Source organism: Furipterus horrens, unplaced genomic scaffold (genome assembly GCF_987537825.1).
Source record: "Furipterus horrens unplaced genomic scaffold, mFurHor1.1.pri manual_scaffold_2, whole genome shotgun sequence".
NCBI lineage: Eukaryota > Metazoa > Chordata > Mammalia > Chiroptera > Furipteridae > Furipterus > Furipterus horrens.
Window position 1 is genome coordinate 30,383,116 of NW_028327172.1, and position 22,059 is coordinate 30,405,174.

General features: G+C 39.9%; 1 protein-coding gene across 2 annotated transcripts in view; it reads right to left on the reverse strand.

Annotated features, from left to right (window-relative positions):
• The window catches only part of NELL1 (neural EGFL like 1), a 755,205-nt gene that overhangs the window by 602,941 nt on the left and 130,205 nt on the right, over positions 1 to 22,059 (reverse strand). The window lies entirely within an intron of this gene.

A 22,059-nucleotide genomic window follows, 5' to 3' on the forward strand; every position in this document is an offset into this window, starting at 1 on the left:
TGGACCCCATACCCAGAGGGCAAGGAGAGACTGAAGAAAGAGGCAGACCACTCCAGTTGGTGGGTGGCAGTTTTCATAAGCAAGAGAACTTGCCTAGGAGGCTTGTCTTGGGAGCCCATGAAAGGAGATGTCCACACCCACCCGCCAGAATCTTAAGTTTCCGAGAGGGATTCCTGGAGTTGAGGCATGTAAACAGTCCAGATGGACTCAATAACACATTACTCTCTCAAGGTCCCATCTTTGAGCAGCTCCTAGAGTGGGAACAGTGAATGGAATGCACATTCCCAGGATAGCAGATGGAGTGAGGAACCTCCAATTGCCCAGGGCCAGCTTACAGGTCAACCAGTGGTCAAGTACTCCAATGACCTCTTCTAACACTTGGACACATTATCTGGGCCTCTCATCGCTTTCTATCTTTATCCTTTTTTTCAGGGGAAGGAGGCAGAGGGTAACATGAGTGTCTACTCTGAGCAGTGAACATTCCACAAACTGTGAGTAAAGGAGTTTTATCCATATGACAGGTGAGAAAGCTGAGGTTCAGGGAATATAAATGGGTCAATCAGAAAGCAGTAGAGTTGGGATATAATCTCCAACTGCCTGGTTCCAAAGCCCATGAGCTTTCTTTACATCACTTCTCCCTGACTCAGTTTATTTAGCTGTTATTCCTGTCTACAGTAACCTGCTTTACCCTTCTAAATATGTGAGTAGCAGCTCCCAGGTGGCAATACACTTAGTCTAGAAAATCAAGCTACCGAAGTCATCATCCAATGAACAAATACTTATTGAGCATATTTTATGGTCTGAGCTCCACATGTAGCAACAAGAGATATAGCAATTAAACAAACACATGAGGTCCTGCCCTCATGGAGCAAAAAAAGTAAGACAAAATTCTGCACATAGACAAAATCTTCATATATCTTCACATCTAATGTTATATGAAGACACGTAACTAATACAGAGAAGACAACAGCCCCAGGATCTTTTAAAGTACCTACTGAACAACTGAATTATCTCAACTGTCCTGATGTAGCACATCCCAGTTAGTCACAAATATTTAGATATGTGCTCTCATTAGATCAAGTCCCTGCAACCACCAGCTGATCACAGGCCCCACCCCACCCCTGGCATGTATACCTGAGTGCTGAGAAGAGGAAAGACAAGCTTGCCTGGGAACTAAACTTGTCCTTGGATGCTCAGCAGATTCTGGGTAGGAAAGACAGAGTGACCATCTGTGAAATCCAGTGTGTGATGATGGTCCTGTCCATTCCTTGCATTCTCCAGTTCTTGCTCAGAGCAGCCAAAGGAGGCGTCATCTCCAGGTAGATTCAGTGGTCTAACAACTACTCAGTCCTCCTGGCTGAATGGGAGCTGGCTGTCCCTGCCAGAGCGTGATGCATTCATTCCCCCAGTGGCTCTCAGAAGGAAAGTGTGGAAGAACTGAAAGATTGCCCAGTTGTATCAAGGCAAGTGAATGATTACAAGACTCTTCCAATTGGAAGCTGTCACACCACAGCCTTGTATCTTATCCGCATCATCCATTTCTCCCCTATTCCCCACTAGAAACGTGCTGTCTCCTAAATATCCGTGCAAAGTATTCACAGACATTTCAACTGACAGGGCTCTAAATATATTAGCTTCTCCTTTACTAATTATCTTTCCACTCATTATAAATGGAAGCTCAAGACATAAGCAAAGAAAAATAAGTTTCCTTCAAAAAGACAGGCAGTGTTCTCGCCACAGGAATTCAACAAATTTTTGTGTCAGAATGAACCATTTCAAATTAAACGGTCTATGGAAACCGCTTTGAAACAAGAACAGGCTATAAAGGTTTTTTTTCCTTAAGTTTTCTCCTAAAATTAGGAAAAAGACAAATTTACAATATAAGAGAAATGTGTAAGTTATAACAGATTAGCTTGATAAAATTTACAACAGTCATTAAGAGTAATAAATATGCAGGTTGTGAAATATGGTAAAGCATACAAAATAATTTTCACTGGAGGAAGTAGAATGCAGAATTAGGTATGCACTATGGAGATAACAATGGAAAAATTATGCTCCATGTTGGTGAATTTCAGGAGGCAGCCAGAGAAATAGAAAACACTGTGCTTAGGTGAAGGGCAGAGGTCTAATGTTCTATAAGACCATTTTACCAAGGAATGAAAATGTGGTCAAACTATTTATCTTAACCTTCACTTTAAAACATCTGTATCGGTCAGGGTTGAGAGGAGCTTTCGATTCAAGCACTTTTTGGTTTTCAATCTACAAGAGGGTGAACTCCAATGAGCAGAGCAGACCCTTCATCAATGTTTATCAAACGCAGGAATGAAAGAAAAATCAAAAATATCAACTTCCTGTCCTGCCATATCTACCACGTACCTAGGAACTACCTGTGACTTAGAAACAGTTGAGGATGCAAACACCCGAGGCACACCCACTATCAGCTAACGCAGCGTGGGGACCCACAGCCCCCATGTTGAAGGGGCAAGGTGATTTCCAGTGCTACAGTTCCCATGAGGAGACCTTCCTGATCCTCCCCATGCCCCTGACAAGAAAAATTCTGGTGCTTGCTGCCTCCCCGGCAGCCCAGCCAATTTGCTCCAAGTCTTCATCAGAGAAGTGCGTGCAGCAAGCAAAATCAACAAACTGAATACAGATATAGCAAAATGAGGAGAGCTTAAAAAGAGTACAAAAAATATATATAAAAGCCCACACAGAGGAAATCTAATCATGAGGAAGTATCAAACCCAATCTGAGGGACATTTCACAAACTAACTGCCTGTGCTCTTTAAAATGTCAGTGTCATGAAAAATAAAGACAGACTGAGAAACAGTTGCCGATTAAAAGAGACCAAAGGAACATAAAAATTATATACAAAACAGGATCCTGGATTGAATCTTGGGGCAGGAAAAATAATCCCATAAAGGACAGGAGTGAGAAAATTGGTGAGATTTGAATAAGAACTGCAGATTACATAATAGTATTGTATTGATGCTCAATTTCCTGATTTTGAGAATTGGGTGGTATATATTTAAGTAAATGTCTTATTCTTAGGAAATACACACTACAGTTTTGAGGGGAGAGGGGTCGTAATGTTTGCAACCTACTCTCGAAGGATTCAAAATAACAATGTGTATACATGTAAGTACATATATATGTAAACACACATTATTATTTGGAAAGAGAGAGAAAAAGCAGAACCTGGGCAAAGAGTATATGATTGTTTTTGTGGCATTCTTAAAACACTTCTGAAAAATTAAATTATTTTTAAATAAAAACTTTTAAATATAGAGGGAAAAAAGCAAAAGGATCTATAAAGTCTATAAGTTAAAAACACACATACAAAAATAATTTTATATCAATTGGCCAAGAATACAGACAAATTTAAAGACTTATGTAAAGTACATACTACTGTCTTCCTAAGGGAATGGGAATGAATGGTGAAGACATAGATGAATGAATGAATGAATGAATGAATGAGAAAGGATAACTGCACAGAGAAATGCTGATAACATATCATAAACCAAGAAATAGGATTATCACATTTCTACCTGTACCCTGCACCAACATGCCCGACAAATACAATCAGAACCCTTAGGGTACAGTTTAGGTTGACAGGCTCGTGGAATAGGCAGATAGAGCACAGCAGTCTGTCACTTAAATCTATTATCACCCAAGTCAAGTGAAACAACAGTCAAAGCTCCTATAGCGAACTGCTGGGTTTCCAGTGTGGTCAGCAATAGAACCTTCTCATTCCATCAACAATCTGTCTACAATGTGTGTGACACTGTGTTGCCTGTGGGGATATGCACAGGCCAAATTAATACAACCAAGTCTTTGCCCCTGGGTCATGCCTGAGACAGACAGACAATATGCATGCATACACCCTACAACTCAGTTCAGTAAGTGCTATGATCTATGGGAGCAGAGGGGAAAGAATTCTGTCTGCCATAGTCAGAGAGGACTTTCAAAGACGAGGACACTAGAGCTGAGTATGGAATAAAGAATCAAGTGAAGCTGACACTCAGACATAACAGCACTCAGTGTGTGCCTAGCATTTTACTGAAGGCTTTCCATATATTATTAATCACTTCATCCTCACTCCACCACCAACAGAGAGGTGTGTTTGTCCATGGTTAAGCTGCTTGTGAATGGCAGGGCTGGAATTTGAACCCAGACCCCCAATTCTGTGCTATTCAAATCAATTAAAATTCCTTTATTCGTCGGGAAGGAAAAGGGGAAACAAGGTGATGTGCCAACGCACACGGCCAAGACTGGTTAGCTCTCCCCGAAGCCACTTTCTCTTCCTTCTGGGCTCACAGTAAGGCTACATTTACAACTCCCTCATGGCTAAGTAGAGCTATAAAACGTAAGTGAAAGGGGTGTGCACCACTTCTGGGCCTGCCTCATCCCCAAAAAACATCTCCCTCAAGCATCTTTCACATTCTCTCTCACTTTTGCTCTTTCAGTTGACTAAAGGAGACTGGGGGAAAAGAGGTGGGCAAAGCCACAGATGGAGGAACCGGGACCCCTAAGTAATGACTAGAAGGTCACCTGTCAGCTAGACACACCCAAATGGACACTATATATGCAAGAAATAAATTCTATGCTAACTCTGAGATAAGGGAGGTTTTCTGTACTTGTGACTAATATTATGTACCCTAACAAATATATCTCCCAGAAAAAATAGAAAGGAGACCTGTTGTCTTTTCACACCCCAAAAGCAGAGATATCAGAGATAGTGTGGCATAGCAGAGACAATAAGAACTGTGATAAAAACAGATTTGGGTCCATGTTCCAGTTCTGCATTCTACGAGCTATATGATACTAACCAAGTTATAGAATTTCTCTGTACCTCAGTTTCCTCATTTGAAAGATGGGGACACTACTGCTGACTGTATGCATGGTGTTGAGGCTTACATGAAATAGGCATAATGCCCTGGGAACATAGTGGGCGCTGCCATTCTCTAACACTCACAGATGCCTGAGAATGCAGAGCTACACAGGCCACATGACCCATTGCAGCCCTCTGGCTGCGGCTCACACCGAAGGAATCCACTGAGCTGTGATGATCAGTAACCCAGATGCCTGCTTGTGCTTTGGGACATAGCTCAAAGGAATGACATCACTGTCACATGAAGTATATTTAAGAGTGTGAGACTTCAATGTTAAAAAAGCCAAGAACGTAGTGTCTGTTTTGTCATAAGCTTCCATCACTTTGAAAAAATTTAAGTCTTAAGTTTCTTTTCACCTTCTACAAATTTAAAAGCTAGAACAAGTGACTGTGCAACAGGAAATATAAGGAATTAATAGCACTAATTTCTGTTATTGTTTAACCGGAGTAGCTATGGCACAAACTGACAATCTATTTAGATACAAAACTTCAGATTAAAAAGAAAATTTGGGGACAAAGTATATATGACATGACATTCTAAAATGCCAGTATTTTTATTATTTAGCTTCTTTTCATTCTTTCCAACCATAATTCTGTGTAAATTACTCAAAATACTTTTTTAATTTAATTTTTTTATGCTATTACAGTTGTTCCCACTTTTTCTCCCCTTCCCCACCCCCACTCACCCACACTCCCCCTTCCCAAGTCAGCCCCCACATTGTAGTCTGTGTCCACGGGTTGGCTGTGCATAAATATTCTTCTGTTAAACCTTTCACCATGTTTCATTCCATCCCCTGCCCCCCTTTCCAGTAGCTGTCAGTCAGTTTTATGTATCTAAATTCTAAGCAAATGTACTATTTAATACCATTTACATCCTTCCAAAATATGTAATTCTTCGACATTTACAAGAATTTGACTTTTGTTGCAAGTTCATCATAAACACATAAGATTGGAGAAGGGCTCAGGAAAAAAGAGGTAGAAGAAATCATTTATAATTTATTAGACTGTGTGTTTAGACACACAATCACCAAACCAACAACAAAAAATACGCTTCTTTTACATGTGTAAAATACCACAGGACGATGCACCTAACACTTTCTCCCAGTCCAGTACTAGGCACTTTCTTGGTCCATTTGGGACCATAACTGGATTTAGCCAATCCATAGACAAAGGTCCTGGGAAAACAGAAATGTCAGCAGTGAGCAGAGGCCCTCACTCTATGTTCTTATTTCAGACTGCTCTTAATACACTTTTTTATATAATACCTTTTATATATCCTAACTGCCCTACCTGTTGGTTCTTCACAGCTCTCTGAGACCCTCCCCACTTGTATGACCCATTTGGATATACTCTCCAGAGCTTCATGAATATGACTCTGAACCCTCACACTACCCAACAGAGTCTAAAATTCTGTCCCTGACTGGTCCTGCTTTCCCAGACTTCCCTGCCAAGGAAGGAGAAATTGAGCTTTCCTGGTACATCTGGGCCCAGCACTTCCACCCTCCAAATTGTGCCTGCACTTCCTGACTGCTACAACCACTGAGTATGTGCTGAGTGTAGAGGGACAAAAACACTCACAGAAACATCACTGCACCTGCTCAGAGGTCTCCTGTACTGAGACCTTCCCAGACCCTCCCAGATAAAGTAACTCCAAAGCACTCATCACTTGGCTTGCTTTACCCTTATCAGTGCAAATGACTCTCCAACATTATCTGAGCTCTTTCCTGATCGTCTGTTCCTATCAGACTATAATCATCTTGAAATTGGGGCCCTTGCCTATCTTTTTCATATCAGTATCTCTAGTACCTGGAAGAGTACCTAGTCAAAGTAGGTGCGTACTCCATAAATTGACTGACTGATTGATTGATTGATTAATTGACTGATTGAATGTTCCCTGATACTATCTTTTTCTGAGAGGGTTATAGTCAGATAGTCCTACAAGTCTTAAATTACAGTGGAAAAGACTTTATGATGAGCAGTTTGCAAAACCAAATAATACAGGCTGAGAAATCAGAGAGTCACACTAAATGCTTTATGCAGATGATCATGAGGAAAAGCATCCAATGGAAGTCAGTGAAATGTGTGACCCTTTTCAAGTGTCATCCTCCGTGGTCCCCAGCACAGGAGATTTACAAAGAAAGCCTGAAAGAAAGAGCAGGATGAACTCTGCTCACTGCTTTTCACCCAAGAAGGAGAGAGGGGTGACTATTTGAATCTCACTAACAGGAAAGCCACAGGTGTATTTCAGAAAGAGCAAGAAAATAGTCAGCAGCTTGAAAATTAATTAGGTTAAGCACAGTCCTTTTGACAAGCACACAATTTACTGCTTAAGTTGACTCATTATAATCAACCTAAATTTATCACATTCCCATGGGTGATCAAATACAAGTAGTGTATTTACTCCACAACTACCTAAAATCTACACTTTCTTTTGGCTAAAGAAAACCTAGTTTCCACTTCATCACGTTTCTAGGCCTTTTGCACTAAAAGGTGCTGCCTATTAAGCAGGATTGAAAGAATTATGGGAATTTTACATGCTATTACTATCTCATGTTGTTTTAAAGAGGAAGGATCTCATTTCTAATACAATACTATGCAAAATTAAACCTCCAGTCAAGTATAAAAACTGCTTGAGAGGAATGAACAATGAAAAAAGGATATGACATGCCCCTTGTAAAAGTCAGTCACTGAGTCAGAGCTCACATGAGGAATTTTCTTCACAGGGTACACCCTCTCTTTAGTCTCAGCTTTGGTGAATAACACCCTCCTGACCAAGTTTCCTATCTGCTTCAAAGCCAGTGAATAGTCTGCGAAGAACTCGATTTTCTGTTAAGAGCTAAAACCCTTAGAGCGCAACACAAAGCAAATGCAGTGATTCAACAACACTCCTTATGAAGGAATATTGGATTTTTATTTACCTGGATGAAGAAAGGCCTCTAAAGAGACGTCACAGTACATTTGCCAATTACACAGAAGAATAAATTTCCAATGGAAACCATGTTAATCGACATGTATTATGTTGTTGTTCAATAAGACAATATGAAGCCCAAACAAGATGATAAGTGAAGAAGTTTATCTTGGGCTTTGACTGGAACTGAAGAAAAATGTTCATGTTCTCCCTGGAGAGGAAAGTTGGGGTGACCTTCCTTTGCTAGATACATCCCCGTGTTCGCTGCCATTTAGCTGGCACTAGTGAATATCAAGGTGCTCCTTGGAGCAAGTCTATAAACAGAAGACAAGGCAACTGCCACCCTGTTTCCACTCACTAACCTGTTGGTGGGTGACCTTGCACACGAGTCTTATGATAAAAGGGGCATAAGACCATCTTCCCCCTCTGGACTGCATAGATGAGAATAACAAAGTTCCTGATCTCCTCTAGAAAAACAAAAGACATCTTTGGTGTCATTAGCATTATTCTTGGCCCCGACATTTGTTGAGTATTTATTCCGTGGGAATCTACAAAATGGTTCCTCAAAGCTTACTTTATTCACTGCGACAGCAGCTACCTGTTGGATTTCCATGTCAACTGCCTGGCTGTGGTTAATTCCATGCAAACATGGAATACACATCACACGGGCTTGTACCACAAGGACATGACAGGAATTCCCCCAAAGGGGAGCTTTGAAGTCCCCTCCCACTAATCTGTTTCACAAAACCAGAAGATACTCAGCAAATGACAAGATTTAAAAATGCACCTCAGGTGCTGTACAGGAGAAAACAGACTAATCAGGAAGAAGGACTTCAGGGATAAATGTGGTCTGCCCCCAACATGTAAGAACTGAATGCCAGCCTAAATCCATGCTGACAGAGGGTAAGGGCAGGGCTCAAAGGGTTTCCAACCTGTTCCTTAGCAGCGGGCTGCAGAGTGAATACAAATGCAAACAAAAATGAGAAGGTGAACTTGAAATCTGGAAGAAGACACCCTTATTGTGGTAAATGAGAAGGCAGCAGTGTTCAAACGCGATGAGCAAATACTGCTGCCCGGGCAGGATGCGAACACCCTCCAAAGAGAGAAGAGGCCTTCCCATAGACATCAAGCCCTGTTTTGAGCTGTTCTTCCACTTAGAAAACACTTGTCAAACTCTGCTTTTTCTTGCCCCTTCTTAGCCATTTTTTATGCCCCTAATATCTCTCTTCCACTACCTCTTACCATCTCTTACTCTGTGCCAAAAATTTATGATTCAGGTGTCATCCCAAGGAGATACTGATTGATCAGGGTCAAACAACCACCTCATATAAGTCTGTCCTATTTAGCATTTTCACCTATGACTTGGCAGTATAATATCAAATGTGTTTATTGAATCTGCAGGAAAATACAAAATTGGTGTGATTGTTTCAGTCATAACATTTAAAATAATATCATCAGAATTAAAAGACATTAATAGACAGGAATTAAGGCTGAATCAAATAAATTAAATTTAATATGTAAAAATGAAAGGTCCCATGCTTAGGAACTATGCTTCTCGAAGACAGACATGAAATCTAAGGCTGAACAGAAATACATATTGAAAAAAAAAAAAACTTAGGCTTTTTATTAAAAATTTATTTACTTATATTTAGAAAGAGGGGAAGGGAAGGAGAAAGAGAGGGAGAGAAATATTGATGTATGAGAGAAACATAGATCAGTTGCCTCTCACACGCCCCCAACTTGGGACCTGGCCCACAACCCAGGCGTGTGTCCTGACTGGGAATCAAACCGGTGGCCTTTCAGTTTGCGGGATGACACCCAACTCACCCAGCCACACCAGTCAGGGCAATAGCAATAGCTAGCCGTTTTGATCAATGGGCTAAGATGAAGCTGTCAAAAAGATGTTGTGATATTAAGCTGCATCATGAGAAGATAATTATCTCATTCTAATCTGAGTCAGTCTGCCCAGGAATTTCTCAGATGACAAACAGACACACTTTAGAAAGAACCAAGCAAGGTTGTGAGGGTCTTGTGAGCCAAATCAAATGATGAATGGTTGAAGGAACAGAGAACATTTCATTTGAAGAAGTAAAGATTAAGGATGACATGATAAAGTCCTCAAATATTTGAAGAACTGTCACGCGGAAGAAGGATTACACTTGTTCTATGAAGCTAAAAGAGGAAAACTGTATACCAACAAAGTGTAAGCTACAAGGAAGAACTTTTGGCTCAAGACTTGAACTTTCAAGAAGTCATAAAACACAGAGGCAAGGAACAGCCTTGGGAGGCAGTGAACTTCCAGTTCCTGCAGGTGTCCTGGCAGATGAGAAAGGATCATTTGGCAAAGATGGTAAACCTCAAACTCAAAGAGACAGAGAAAGACTGACTGCCTTGAGTGAGTACCGACTATATGCCAGAACTTTACCTACTTTATAGTCCTTGAAATAACCTTAAAAGGCAAGGCCTTGTTGATAGATGTTCACAAAGGCTAAGGGACCTGCCTGATAGCATTCAGGAAATTGCTGAAGCCTAAGTTCAAACCCACATGTAAATTCCTGCCCTGCCATATTGCCTTTTACTCCTCCACTGATTCTGCTCTTTAGAAGTCCAATAGTCAACCAGTGGGGTACATAAACAGAGTGAGAGATACAGTAAGATCACTGAGCTGGCACCAGAAAACCTCTGTTTGTGTCTTACCTTTACTATTCGCACTTGGGGCAAGTTACCGGCCCTTTCCAGGCCCCCAGTTTCTCCATTCATAAATGTTCAATAATAATTCCTACCACACGGGTGTTTGATGCACATAAAAGAGGTAATGCACATAAAGGTACGCTGTAAATTCTAAAATGCTTTTTCTAAGTGGAACATTATTAAAGCTATTAGGTAAGACCAACACTCTTAACTTCACAGAAGACTCTAAAAGGTACTTTCATTTGAAGGATTTTCAGAAGAAAAATACCAGAAGCCGCCTCTCAGCCACTGGGCTCAACTGGTTAGACAATCGTATCCAGGGTCAGCTTTATAATCTCCATAAAATAGGTGCTTAGGGGCAGCAATCTGATAGGATAGAGAGGAGAGGAAGAGCCTCCTAATCACTTCGTAGGTGTTGCCTCTGACGGCACCCTGAAGCCATGGACAATGGCCCCATTTTTTCTAGGAGTTCAAGCAAAATGCCCTGCTAACTAACAGCAGCTAGCTGCCTCCAAAATATTTGCTGAGACTCGTGAGTGGATGACAATTTAGTGTAAGCCATTTTATTCCTCATCTGAAGGAAGACTTTTTGACTTAGACGTTACAGTGAGTCAAAAAGACTGCGGCTCATAGAAAGCACACACTTACGATAAGCAGGACTTTCAGGGTTGGAAAGGACACCGAAGGTCTTTGGATCCAACCACCATCTGCTCCTTGTTATATTAATGTTAAACATCCAAAAGCCATCTGTCATGCAGAGAGTGTATTTGACATCCTCATGTAATGGTTTAAAGCTTCCCAGAGCAAATGGATGCCTCCCAAAGGCCTGATGATTGACCATTTCCTAACTACCCATGTGAAATATGTCAGGGGCTAGCAGGCAATGTACAAGGGGAATATTTTTTCCCCTCTCCATCTAGCGCTGGTACAACCACAGAGCAATGTCACACAAAACATTGGCATCTCCAAGATTCAGGGAGGGATTAGTATTCTTTGAACTTTTTATTTTTTCAGGACCTTGGAAAGCACCAAGAAGATCCAAACCTGGCCTAGTAAACTTTTCAAAACTACAGATTCCTAGGCCCCTCATCAAAGCAGACTTATAGGTGCCAGCCTGGCCCCACCACAGAAATGAATCTCTCTGACAGAGTCTTGACTTGACATCCATGTCCCTCAAGCAGTCAAGTCAGGCTTGACTGGGAGCTCCTGCTCCAGCTGCTGCTCTCCAGCCACGCTAGCTGATGAGGAGAGCTGATGAAGAGAGCAGTGGGAACTCTGCTTAGGAAATCACCAAGGCAGAGTGAGAGGCAGAGAGGACACATTCTCCTCTGTGGAGCCATTTCTAGAGGTTTATCTATTTGAAAAACAAACAAACAAGAAAGGATTACAAAGAAAACTCCTTGAGGAACCCTGATTTTTGTGGTGCATATAAAAAAGTACAAGGATTCTCCTAACTATTTTCTATTAAATATTTGTATAGAAAAAGGAAGGGAGAGAGGAGGAGGCAGGGAGGGAGGGAAGGCAGGAGTGAGGGAGGGAGGAAGGAAGGAAGGAAAGTAGGTTGGATAGTTGGATGAATGGACAAATGGACAGATGGATAGATAGATGGGTAATATATACAGGCTATTGTAAATTTATTTTGACAGGAATAACATTATGTCCCTGGCTTCCTGGAGCCTGCATTAGAGTGTAGTTGAACAATAGCAAACAAGGAAACAAATAACTATAATTTTAAATAATGGCAAATGCTATGAAGAAATATGAATTAGGTAAACTAGATATCTCCATTTGCCCATTCCAGATATACTCTTCGCCCCTTTTTGCCTTGCTTTGTGCTAAAGAAGACTGACAGGTTCCCTCTCCTTTGGACTCCAGTTGGTTTTCAGCCAGCAGGAAATGCCAGCAAGGGAGCAAGAAGGGACTGAGGTTGGGGTACTAATGAATTACTGTGTAAATGACTTAGCATGGTTCTGGGCACATGACACTCACTGAGTAATGGAAGCTGCTCCTATTAAGAACATTAATAAAGAAGGCTCTCGACTACTAAGTGGGGCTTTCCTGTTTATTTCTTCCTCTCTTTCAGTTGCTGTCTATAGTCTTCACAATACAAATGTGTCAATACAACTTGATTGTTTTTAGTAATGTTTACAGGGAGGACAACTTGTGTGCCTTGAGTTCTGCTTTGTAGCAAGTACGCTGAATTATTCATCTAGTTTGGGGCTCTTCCTTTTAAAAAAGTAATCATCACCGTCTTGAGAGAAAGTTTTATTTTTTCATGCTATCAGTCCTGTCAGACTTTAGACATTCGCAATCACTGAAGAAGAGCAAAGCAATTTAGATAACATTTCCTTTCTGAGAGAAGACTTTTGTTATTGAATGCGAGGCATTCAATAGTAACTGCCAGCTGTTTAATCAAAAAGTTATTGTTCATCGTAGAGGAAAAATTGGAGTTTGGAAAACAAGGAGGCTGCAACACCGAGCTCAGAAAATGTCTGATGCTTTCAAATGTGTTTCAAACTCCGTCTGATCATTTAAACTAAAATGGCCCATTTCTGATAAGGTATTTCATGGATGGTAATAAGAAAATCACTGAGATGACTGAGATATCCTATTCTTCTCTCTAATTATCCCCTATTGCTGTGGCCCCTTCATGTTCAGATTACAGGGTATAAGTTAGAGACAGTTTTCAGAGCTGTCTCAAATAAGCCCATTATTAAGGATACACAGGTGACTCCTTTAATTTCAAAACCAAAATGAATGATAAAAAGAAAACTTAAGAAGGTGAGGGAATTATAAGAAGAGAAAAGGTTTTGAAGAAAACAAATGGGAAAAGAATAGATAAAAGAGTCAGAAGGCCCCTACTCTAAATTATGGATTTAACCACTGAACTCGGGATGTGGCCTGGGAGAAATAACTTCATCTTCTTGGGATGACCACCTCACCTTTTACATCAAGAAAATGATGCCAGCCTCACTTACCTATATTTTTAGTCTTGGTGAGATACTGCACCGTAATTGCTTTGAAAACTATTGCCCAATGCTGATCTGGAACTGACCTAAGTAAAGAGGTATCAAGCCACCTGAGAGCTTGTTGGTTTTCCAGATTCCCCCAGTGACCCAGCTGCATCCCTTTCCTTAGGCTCAGGCCATCAGACAATCTGGTAACCTTTTTATAATCTTGCCCTTTTTTATTAAGTTATCCGATTTGATATTAGTTACTTACAACCTACATGTCTTAACAAACATGAAAATATGCAGAAAGATACACGAAGTCAAACATTTCTGCTCCCCGATGAGGAACTGCTGTTAAGTCCTAGAACACCCACTCACCAGTGCATGTGGAAGACAATGTATCCGATCTCACCTCCCCTGGTGCCTTCCTCACCTATGCCCTATGAGGTAATCAGTAATTGATGGGCAACCTGAAAGCAGAAACCGGCTCTATTTGCCCTGGAACCCCCAGGACCTTGGCCAGGGCCAGGCACAGAATTATGCTCCAGAATAATGGTTTTCATTTCACTGATTTTTGCACTTGCATCAGCCTGATCAGTTCCAGGTGCAGCTGTCTCTCTGTGCTTGTGCGATTATCCAGTGGATGAACCGGTTTTGTTCCCCATGCCTCTTAAATGGATTAATTGTCCCCTTATACTTCCAACACTAGGTTGATGGGAAGGCTGAAATGCAAATTTTCACCTGAGAGGATGTTTAGAATAACCGAAGCCTTACTCAAGTCAAGGCCATGCTATATTTCCATGCATAAATGAAAATTTGTATGCATGTTCCTCTGGTCTCCTTAGCCTCTCCCTCACCTTCTCATAGAGATCTCACAATAACTCTCTTCATAACACGTAACTGACTGGGCATTGCTGGCACTTAATAACAACACTCATGAAATATCAATTAAGTGAATGAATAAATAAATGAGTTACTTGATGAACTGTAAAGCCTATTAGTCTCCACTTTACAGAGACTCCAGTCACAATTAACTATTTGCAGGTCCTAGAAGTCCCATGCAGTCCCATTTCTATATATTCTGGTCCCTTCGTTTGAGACACCTTCCTAACACTTACCTGGCTATACAGTACGCCAAGATTCAACTCAGGTGGGAAACTTCTCTCACACTCTGTCAGCCAATTGTATTGAAAATGCCACTTTTTCTTGTTTTCCATGTTGCTGAATAAATGTCTAATGCCGACCTAAATTTCTTTCCTGTGTAAGTGATTTAGTCTTTTTGCCTTGAAGCCATGAGAATATTTTTTCTTTTATTTAAAATTTAATAAGTTTACTAGAATATGTCTTAGAGTTCGCTTTACAGGTCAGTTTTCTCACATTCATGATTATTAGCCCACTCAATATGTAGGCTCAAATTTTATTTTCTTGGGTTGTAATTTTAATAGTTTTATTGAGATGTAATTCACAGACAATGCTATTTATCCATTTAAAGTATATACTTCAATGTTTTTGGCATATTGCATTATTTTTTATTGAATTTATTGGGATGACATTGGTTCATAAAATCATACAGGTTCTAAGTGTACAACTCAATGAAACATTATCTGCACACTGCAGCCTGCGCATGTTGCCCTATTCAAAACCTCTTCCCAACACCATTCCCCCAGTTGGCCCACCTCCACCTACCTTGACCCCCACGCTGACCCCACCCCCGTCTATCACCACTCTACTGCCTGTGTCTATGTGTTACATATATATGTCTTTTTTTTTTTTTAACTTTTAAGACGGTTAGCTGCACTACTTTATAGTCTACCACTGATCATTGTGATTTTCCTTGAATAATGATTTTTCTCCCTAAGATTACCCTCCTTATCATTAAAGGGACTGCATTAAGTCCATTTTTAATTTATCCTGTTCATTTGCACAAACACAACAAAAGCACCAAATGATCACTTACGATCTTTAGTTCTGCTTTGCTGGAACTTAAGCAAGGAAGATTTAGGGTGACCCTCAGTCTGCCCTTCAGGGCACAGAAGCTGGGCCACATACCTGGCATTCATCCTTGCCTGTACACACCTGTCCTTTCCAAGTCTTTCTGGTTTTTCATTGTGCCTTAAGGTCCCTTCCAGCCATCTTTCAGGAAAACAACCTTCATTCCTTCCCTGGAAAGATTGCTGTGGACCGCATAACCAACCATGGTACCAGGCCTTTTATCTCGTGGGCTTTTATTACCTTTGAAAGTCATTCCCAGTTCCTCAGGGCTTTTTGGTAACAACCTGAGCCCAAGCATGTCTCCTTTGGGCTTGACATTCCAGTCAAAGACTTGGTCAAAAAAAGGAACCTCTATTAACAACTGGTCCTATTCGTTTTATGCAAAGAAACTTATGTCATTACTTACTTGTTTAGAATGCCAAACTCTGGAGAGATCAGATAGGGAGAAAAATATACAACGTGAAGGAAAATCTTTGTCCTAATATTCACTGAACTGGCATTTCCATTTTTCATATTTTCATTTTTTCCCCCACTAAAAAAATTTTTTTGTTTGTTTCTCCTATATATATATATATATGTCTTTATTATCAACTTTATTAAGCTGTTGTAAAATATATAATATAAATTTGTTGTTTTAATGATTTTGAAGTATACAATTAAGTGGCATTAATTATATCCACAATGTTGTGCAACCATCACCATCTAGTTCCAAAACTTCTTCATCACCCCAAACAGAAATTCCGTTAACGATTAAGCAGTAACTCTTCATTCTTCCAGCACTCAGTCCCTGTCAACCTCTAATCTTTCTGCCTCTATGAATTTGACTACTCTAGACATTTGATATAAGTAGAATCATATATTTGTCCTTTTGGGTCTGGCTTATTTTACCTAGCATAACATTTTCAAGATTCATGCATGTTATAGCATGTACTGCATTTCTTTTCATAGCTAAATAATATTCCATTGCATGGTTATACAGCAGTCCCTCTCTATATTGTGGTTCACTTATTGCGGCCTCACTGTATCGTGGGATTTTTTAAAATATTATATTTAATTATTTATCGCAAATTTTTCGCTATATCTTGGGATTTTGTGGTACTATTCAGTAAATACTAAAATAAATGAAAGGTTCCTACTTCGCGGATTTTCACCTATTGCAGGGGGTCTAGAACGTAATATCCGTGATAAGTGAGGGAATACTGTATCACTTTTTGTTTAACCATTCATCTGTTAATGGACACTTGAGTTGTTTCTGTCTTTTGCCAATAAACATTGGCATGCAAATAGCTGTTCAAGTCTGCTTTCAATTCTTTTGGGTATACACCTGCAAGCTGAATTGCTGGGTCACATGGTAATTTACATTTAGCTTTTTGAAGAACCTCCAAACTGTTTTTACATTCCCACCAGCAATGTACAAGGGTTCCAATTTCTCTATATCCTAACCAACAGTTATTTTCCCTTTTTTATTATAGTCATCCTAATTGTGATTTTTATTTTTATTTTTCTAATGATGAAAAATATTGAGCATTATATCATGTGCTTATTGGCTATTTGTGTATCTTTGGAGAAATATCTACTCAAATCCTTTGCCCATTTTTGAAGTGGGTTGTTATTTGTTGAATTGGGTTGTTTATTAAAAGAGTTCTTTAATGTAAAGAATAATCTCTCTTATCATATATAAATTACAAATATTTTCTACCATTTTGTGGGCTATCTTTTAACTCTTGGGTAGTGTCATTTGATGCACTAAAGTTTTTAATCTTGATGAAGTTCAACTTTTTTTTTTTTTTTCATTAACTGCCTGTGCTTTTGGTGTCACATCCAAGAAATCATTGTCAAATCCAATGTCATGAAGATTTTCCCCAAGTTTTTTTCTAAGAGTTTAGTTCTTAAATTTAGGTCTTTGCATCTATTTTGAGCTAAATTTTGTATGTAGTGAATGGTAAAGAATCCAAATTCATTCTTTTGCAAGTGGATATTCTGTTTTACATCACCACTTGTTGAAAAACAGTCCTTTCCCCATTGAATGGCATTGGTAGGCATCCTTTTTGAAAATCAATTAACCATATGACCATGTGAGAATCTCTTTTTGGGCTCTCTATTCTATTCCATTGGTCTATATGTCTATCCTATGCCAGTACCACACTGTTCTGATTATTATAATTTTGTAGTAATTTTTTAAATTAAAAACTCTTAGCCCCCCCTAATTATTTGAGATTACTTTGCCAATACCCCTGGCTGGTTTGGCTCAGTGGATTGAGCGTCGGCCTGCGAGCTAAGTGTCGCTGGTTCGATCTTCCAGTCAGGGCACATCAGAGAAGGAAAACTCTGACTCCAAAAAACCTCCGCTGCCTTGCGGCATACCTCTTCAGGGGAAAGGCTAGGGGAGTAAACCCCGACAGAAAATCCGGAGCCGGAGTCCCTAAGGCGGTTTGACGTTGTAGTCAACACCAGCAACTCCTGCGGCGCACCTGAAGCCAAGCTGTATTGACTCCGTCTTTCCCTTGGATCCTTCAGCTGCGAAGAGAGGGGGCGGTCTGCTGCATGGGCAACAGCAGACCCTCCATATCACCCTGCCCCGGCTCTGTAGCTTCAGCTTCACTGGAGAGGACACTCCAGCGTCATCGCAAGATGTCGATTCAACACGGGAGGAGACAGATACCGTGTCACTCCCGAGTCGGACTGCACAGCCATTCTCGGCGGTGCAGATAGACTCTTAAGAAGCTACATCATCGTCTCTCGAGACGGACGGCTGCCGACGACGGCTTTGCTAATCTTACATTATAACTTTATTAGTTCTAGTCAATTATTTCATTTTTCTTCTTCAGGAACTTCAACTATATATATAAGATAGATCATCTTCATCTGTCTTCTCTATCAACCATTTTCTTCTGGTTATTTTTATTTCTCTATTTCATATTCATTTTCTTGGTTATTTCAACGCCTTTCCTAAATCCTCCCCTTATAATTCTTTCAGTTAAATTTATTCTCCTTTGGATTTTTGGTAATTTATTTTTCATTACGAAAATAATATTGTCTTTCTCTTTTCATTCTTTCCTGAATTCAGTCACCTCATGTTTTATATATCCTGGTTTGGTTGTATACTTCTACTCTGAGTTTCCAAATTTCTAATTAAAAGTGAGTTTTCATATCTATAAAGATTTGTTAAAGGATATTTGATTCAGGTTGGGAGTATTCTTTTCTACATTGGAATTTAATTTTTAAAGAATTTACACTAGCTAAAGTATTTCCTCATTTTTAATGGTTCTGTACGCATGTTACTGCTCTTCTATTTTCAAGTACATTGAAGCTTACAACATTCTCTGCTTCCAGTTATGCTGAAAATGTATGTATACTTTCATGTGTTCTGCTTATTGATCTATGAATGTTTTGAACAGAAGGTGGAGAGATTTGGATTTAGACAATCATTTTCCTAGAAAAATCAAGGCATAAAGGAAAGTTTCCTATATCCCCACTTCATGATCCCCAAGCAAGATTAATAGCAGCACCAATTCTGTATTCTCATAGCATCCTTTACCACACTACAGTGGCACCTACCACACTAGTACAGAAATCACTCATTTACCTGCCTATATCCCAACTACATCCTGGGATCCTTGGTAACATGGACCTTTTCTTCAGTATAGGTGGTTAAAACTTCACTCTAAACTAATTAACTTGGTTTATAGCATGACTCTGCCACTCACTAGCATTATAACCTTAAGCATATACATTACTTCACCACTGCTAGATAGTTTCCTCATCTGAAAACTGTCGATAATAACAGTACCTACATTATACTGCTCTTGCGAGAATTAAGAGAGAAAACATATTTAAAGAACTTAGAACAGTGCTCATCATATAGTAAGTATTTAATATTTTTACTCTTATCACCATCACCATTATCTCTATATTCCTAGAAACTAGTATGGGATCTAACACATAAAACACAATAAATGCACAATGAACGGTATAGATGTATCTGTCTTCTGAATTGTAATAGCACTTAAAATAGTTGATATACAGTTTAGCATTGCATCAAATACTAATGTGCATTACAGTTTACTAGTCTATGTATTGTTTTATGTTCCAAATAAGATAATAAGTTTCTTAGAGGATATAATACATATTTAATTCTATATCCCCTACAGCATTATGCTGGCTCAAAAAGAGGGGGCTTGACATACTTTTTTGAAAAAGATAGTAAACATTTCAATGTAAATATTCTGGACATATGGCTGTGTGTTAGAACACACACACACATAGTAACATCTGAAGAGACCCCTCGGGCTACTTCCTTATGCCTTTCCCTTTCCTCTCCACCAAGGAGATTTCAGTGCCACAAAGTCCATCTCTAACTCTTCTAAGCCTGGAGAATTTAGCACAATTAGTTAATCTCTCTGCAAAATGAAGAGGTGATAGACGCCTTCTAGGTTTTATGTGTATTGAAATATATATATTTGTAAGGCATGGGGCCTCGCATACAGTAGCTCTTCACACTCTTCCTCAACGATGCCCTCCACCTCATCCCACCTGCTCCATCTGACTGACTTCACATCACTGATTAGGTCCCAAACGAGGAGGAGGCCCAGCTGCACCTCCAACCAGACCAGCAGTATCTCCATTACATACCTACTGCAAAACATCGTCACACATATCCTTCAGGCCCTGCAAGCCTGTCTGCCTGGGTGACTCCACTGGTTAGCCATTTGGTAGCTCAAGAAATCAATGCCATCTGCTTCGTTTTATGGTTTGGTTTAGATTTGTACTAACTGCATATAGAACTCAAAGTGCTCAACCATCAGTGACATAATATACAAAGGAAGGGACGTTGTATAGTCATTCATTCTTTCCTTCAACAGATATGTACTGACTGTCTAATGCAAGGTGGGCACTGTACTAAGTTCTGAAGATACAGATATTTTAAAAATCCTTGCCGTCTTGAGGGATATAGAAAGAGGAGGAGGTACAAACACATAATAAGCAAATAAAGGAAGTGGTAAATGAAAAAAAAATAAAAACAGTAAAGGAGATGGAGACAATCTGGTGAGAGAGTTTCTGATGAGACAGCATTTCAATAACTTAAAGAAGTGAAGAAGCAAGTCAAGAAAATATATAAAGGAAAAGTATCCCAAGCAGAGCAAACAGCAAACACAATGGCCCCAAAGCAGAGTGCATGTGGAATTTTAACATAACATCAAGCACTCAGGTGTGTCTGGAGCAAAGGAAGGGAGTTGTAAGGGATGAGGGTGGAGAAGCAGCAAGAAGGGAGATTACCTTGGACTTCATGCCATACTATAGCTCAATCTCTTAAGTGAGATGAGAAGATCTTCAGAGAGTTCTGAGTAGAGGACTGTCATGACCTAATTTACTCCAGTTGACGAGTTGAAAATAGACTGGGAATAGGAACATAGCAAACTAGTGAAATTGGGAAAACCTGGTGCAGACTATCATAATAATGCAGATGAAAGATAGTGGTTGGAGCAGGCTAATAGTTGTACAGGTAGTGAAAAGTGGTCAGATTCTAGATTTATTATGAAGATAAAATTAACAGAGCTTGCTGATAAATTATATTTAGAGTGTGAGAAAAAACAAAGTGGAAGCTTATTTCAGGTTTTGGGTGGAACCTTTTGGAATTGGTGATTTTGATAAGAGTTTCTTTGGTATGATAAAAGGGACCAAAAGCTGACTAGGATGGATTCAGGAGGAAATGGGAGAGGAGGAAGACAAGACAAGACATAGTGTTTACTAGCTCTTCTTGGGATTTTTACTATAAAGAGAAGCAGAGAAACAGGGGCATCATTTGGAGAGGAATATGGATTGAGGAAAAGTTTTTATTTCTGTATAATGGGTTTAGAGAATGCTTTGCTGCTGCTTAAGATAGTCCTATGGAGGGAAAAATCCTGATGATGCAGGAGAGGGAAAATGGTTGAAGTGATGTCCTGAACAAGGTTGAACAATGGAGGGAATAGCCCAAAACAGGAACACGTGGAACATGCACAGTAATAGGAAATGCAGAGTCCACAGTACAGGAGCAGGTAAGCTGGTGGAGGCGGTGATGGGTTCTCTTCTGATTGTTTCTCTTTACTGGGTGAGGCAGGAAGCAAGTTTATCAACTGAGTTTATAAAGTTACTGGACTAAGTGTTGCGGACGTGAGGCGAGATGCAGAATGATCAGCTCACAGCAGAGGAGAGCACAATGGCTTCACGGTCATTCAGGCCTGGGTTTCAATGCCACCTCTAACCGGCCTCCTACTTCAGGGACTTTGATGGGGTAACCCTCCACGAGTATGCCTTTTCGTGGTCAAAGTGAAAATAAAGAACCTTAAAAACACCTGCTCCCACATCTCCTAGGGTTGTTCCAGGGGTTAAATGAGATCTTGGTGTAAACTCCCAAGATACAGTAGGTGTCAGATAAATATTCATTCCTTTCCTATTTCTTTCTTATGTCCACACTCGACTGCCCTCTTTTTAATGAAAGTATATGTGAATGAGGATGAGATAATGTTTCACTAAGAAGTTAGAAATTTAAGAATGGAATGATCCTTTACTATTTCCTTTCTCTCTCTTCTAAACCCCTTGGGGCTCCTTCTATCCCTAACACCCAACCAAATCAGTCAGCCAAG